Source organism: Capra hircus, chromosome 15 (genome assembly GCF_001704415.2).
Source record: "Capra hircus breed San Clemente chromosome 15, ASM170441v1, whole genome shotgun sequence".
Taxonomy (NCBI): Eukaryota; Metazoa; Chordata; class Mammalia; order Artiodactyla; family Bovidae; genus Capra; species Capra hircus.
The window spans coordinates 2,220,081-2,224,824 of NC_030822.1; the positions used below are offsets into that span (position 1 = coordinate 2,220,081).

Below are 4,744 nucleotides of genomic sequence, written 5' to 3' on the forward strand. Positions count from 1 at the left end.
CCCATGTCCTATCCACTGTGGTGTGACACTTGCCATTATTTCTTTTTCCTAATATTTGTTTAGGAAATATTTGTTTAGACCTGGCTGTGCCAGGTCTTCGGTGAGGAGGATCTGATCTTTACTTGCAGCATGCAAACACTTAGGGGCAGCCTGTGGGATCTAGTTCCCAGATCAGGATCCGAAACCGGAAATGTGAAGCCTGAGCCTGGACCACCAGGGACCCCCCTCCCCCGCCGTTCCTTCTTCTAAATGAAGACACTCACTTGACGTTCTCCCTCAAAGCACCATGCACATGCACGGGCAGGCAGCTCAGTAACACTGTCTGAGTGATGGTCGGTTGCCACCTCTGCAGATGACGCCTGGAGAACTAGCCCTTGCCGCTGGAAACTACACCCCTGTCACCCAGTTCATCCTGCTGGGATTCTCCAATGATCCAGACCTCCAGAAGCTTCTCTTTGCAGGCTTCCTGCTCATCTATGTCATGACCAGGGTGGGCAACCTGGGGATGATGGTGCTCATCCTCACGGACTCCCGCCTCCACAGGCCCATGTATCTCTTTCTCAGCGTCCCCTTTTTCCTTAATATCTGCTACTCCTCTGTGGTCACACCCCGGCTGCTGGGCGACTCTCTGGCCTCTGGCAGGTCCGTCTCCTTCAAGGGCTGCGTGGTCCAGATGACCTTCTCTGTGATGCCCGCCGCGGCTGAGAGCTTCCTGCTGGCTTCCGTGGCCTGCGACCGCTGCACGGCCATCTGCTGACCTCTCCACTGGGCTCCGTCATGACCAGGGCCCCTGTCTCCAGCTGGTGGCTGCTTCCTCGCTTTCAGTGGCACTAATTCTGCTATTGGGACTGGGAATGCCTTTGCCCTGCCTTTCTGCAGGCCCAACCAGGTACCACACTACTTCTGTGACATCCAACCCCTTCTCCGTCAGGCCTGTGCCAACACAGCCACGGCAGGTATGACCCTCTATATCTCCTCTGCCCTGGCTACCTATCTGCCTGCTGCCCTCATCCTCACCTCCTACGGCCTGGTCTTGGTGGCCCATTGGGAGGGTGCGCTCAGCAGCTGGGAAGGAGAAGGCCCTCTCCATGTGTGCCTCCCCCTTCCTGGCCACTGCCATCTCCTACAGCACCGTGATTTCACCTACATCCAGCCTCGTGGATCCACCGATGACACCAGTGGCCAGGTGGTGTCTGTCTGCTGCACCATCATAACCCCCATGCTCAGCCCCGTCATCTAGAGCCTCCGCAACAAGGAGGTGAAGGAGGCCCTGCAGAGGAAGCTCCTGCTAAACCCTGCGAGGTTGTTGGTTGGCAAGAGGAAGGCATAGCGTCTTCCAACTCAGACTGTGAACTGTCCTAGCTAGGAGCAGCCTGGTTTGGAAGGAGGGGGAGGAAGTAAGAAAGAAACAGCAATATCATAGTTTGTGATGGTCTTATTTTCCAATGAAGGATATTCATTCTGTAAAAACAAACTCATACAATTGGTGAGAGAGTGAGTATTCAAAATCAGAGCTTCCACACAAAAATCAGAGCTATTTCAACTACCCCACAGCCACACGCCATTTATTAGCAGCTCATCATAAGTCTCAGGAAACATCACACCAGGGGCAACACAATTATTCCAGTTTTCCCACTGACTTAGTGACATGGGAGTAGGCTACAGGGGCTCAGTTCTTTCTTCCTGTTCCAAAGAGAAAGATGGCCTGGATAGAAGGGTCCTTATTTCTCACTGCTGCTATGTTTTGATGAGCTGTCCTGTTAAATAAAACCTCAGATCAAAACAGAACTTTCCCCATACATCTGTTTTTCTAGACAGACATTTGTACATCTTATAATTCTCCAGAGTGTATGTGTGTGTTTGTGTATGTGTGTGTGAGAGAGACAGAAAGACATTTAGGCAGCTACAGCATTGTCTAAGATACGGTGCTTTAGGAGGCTGATCCAAAAAAATTCTATTTTAGGAATTCCCTGGCTGTCCAGCTGTTAGCACTGGGTGCTTCCACCACAGAGGGCATACCTTCCAACCCTAGTGAATTAAGATCCTGCAAGCTGCTCAAGGCAACGCCCCTCCAAAAAACTGTCTATCTGGCCTGAATACTTTTAACTACACGTGTAATACAGTGAATATATATGTTTTAGAGAATCATACAAATGAAAAAGCTGAATTTGACCTAATTCAGGGTTGAATGCTGGACTAGAAGCCCTGCTCCTAAGCTAACATAAACTCTTCATCTGCACTGAGTCAGATTCACCCTGATAATCAGAATCATTTAAAAGCCTTTTTTCAGATCTATCTTAGGGCTGTTATTCTAAATTTGAAAGTCTTACTATACAAATAGGTTTATCATTTTTTTAAAACAAAAAAAAAATTAGCAGAAATGTAAATGTTTAAAGAAGGAATACTGTTTAAAGAATCACTCCCTGCATGGATTATGATAGAATCCCTAAATGTTATGAAGACAACATAATCCAGGGAAAACAGCAGGTCAGAACATCTGGAGTGTGATAAAAATGAGTAACAAAAAGTCTGGGAAAGTATATATATAACTGAATCCCTTTACTGTGGACCAGAAATTAATCCAACATTGTAAATCAACTATATGTCCATCAACTAGACTTCAAATAATTTTTTTTTTAAGTTGTATAGAGTGCTTTAAATTACCTGGCCTGAGGTTGGATCATAGCACTTCAACCCACATGCCATTCACCTGAAACCCAATCACATGGCTTCAACATAACTGTAATGGAGACTGGGGAATATAGCCTTCTTTTTAATCCAGACATAGAAAAACTAAATGATATTTCATAGATATAGCTTTGCCTCTCACTGGCCAGTTGGGCAGCTGATTACACCATCATCTGTTTGAAGTCCTAAAACATCACCAGATTAAAGCTGAGATAAACTGCTGGCTAACTCATGCTTCTGCATAATTGAGGTGGACCGTTTCTTTGGGTGGGAACATCTAAGCGCCCTTTGCCTGTGCTGAGCTACTTCTGTTGAGTGTTTTTCTGAATCACAGACCAAGTTCATGGTGCCCTACAAGCAGTAAAATTGCTAGTTGACAGCTGCCTGAGGTTGGAGGTCGCAGATCCCTTGAATTCTAAAACTAAATAATGGGGCTTCCCTGGTAGTCCGTGGTTAAGACTCCGCCTTGCGACGCAAGGGACACGGTTCACTCCCTGGTCTGGGAAGACCCCACATGTGCGTGCACGCTCAGGCTCCTCACTCGCGTCCAGCTCTGTGACCCTAGGGACCACAGCCCAGCAGGCCACCCTGTCCATGGGATTTTCCAGGCAAGAATACTGGAGTGGATTACCACGCCCTCCTCCAGGGGATCTTCCCGATCCAGGGATCAAACCTGCGTCTCGTCAGTCTCTTGCCTTGGCGGGGGGTGGGGGGGGTGCGGTGTGGTTCTTTACCACAAGCACCACCTGGGAAGCCCTGCAGGCTGGGGAGCATCCCAGCCCATGGGCCGCACCACTGAGCCCGCATTCTGGGGCCAGTGAGCCTCAACGACCGAAGCCCACTCCCCTAGAGCCGGTGCTTCAGTAATAAGACAAGGCACCTCAATGAGCAGATCAGCATTGAAGGAAGAAAAGCCCCCGCTCAGAGCAACTAGAGAAAGCCCACGTGCAGCCACTAAGACCCACCACAGCCAATAATAACAATAAAATTAGTTAATTTAAAAAACTCTCTAAAAATTCTCTAAAAAAATCTTTTTAATAAAACTCATAAGGCACAATCTGGTAGTATTTACTAAGAGGGACCTTATCTAAGTTTAAACCCTGTAACATATCACCCAAGAGTGGGTACACGCAAACACCTATATTCCTCAACGGAGAACGAGAAATCACAAAAAAGAAAACGTTTTGAAAACACGAAAGTCAGAAAACAAAAAGTGCAAGATAAACGTGTATATGATACGTCTCTACTCAACTATACCAATGCGGAACATATATTCATACTTTTAATCTGAAGAGGGGCAAATCAGTGTCCTGCCATTTCCCATCCTATCCTCAACATCTAGGACAATGCCTGATTGATTATAGCCACTTGTTAAAATATGCTCCATCAATGGATGGGCCTCTACCAGCTTGCTCCTCGTGGACCTGAGGCACGGTCATCCCCTGAGAGCTTTTGAGAAACGGAGAATTGGGACCCCACCCAGACCTACCCAATCAGAATCTGCATTTTGACAGACCCCCAGGTGACTGGGGCACACGTTAAATTCTGAGAAGCGCCGATACACATGCCACAACCGAGCTCTAAACTCGAGAACAAGCAAGGTATGCAGCTCTCCTCCGAGGGCTCACAGTTTACCCGGGAGCACAGTCGCAGCAGAGGCAAAGGGGGACAAAACCAAGAAGCGACAGGACCATGTCCTCTTCCTCAACCCCTTCACCACCGTCTGTGACCTACATCAGTGCAGTTCAGTCCCTCAGCCGAGTCCGACTCTTTGCAAACCCATGGACTGCAGCACGCCAGGCTTCCCTGTCCTTCACCAACTCCCGGAGTTCACTCAAACCCATGTCCATCGAGTCGGTGATGTCATCCAACCATCTCACCCTCTGTCGTCCCCTTCTCCTCCTGCCCTCAATCTTTCCCAGAATCAAGGTCTTTTCCAATGAGTCAGCTCTTCGAAACAGGTGGCCAAAGTATTGGAGTTTCAGCTTCAGCATCAGTCCTTCCAATGAACACCCAGGACTGATCTCCTTTAGAATGGACTGGTTGGATCTCCTTG

The 4,744-nt window shown here is 48.2% G+C and overlaps 1 pseudogene; it reads left to right on the forward strand.

The window, feature by feature from the left end:
* LOC108637622 lies at positions 314–1,772 on the forward strand (annotated as a pseudogene).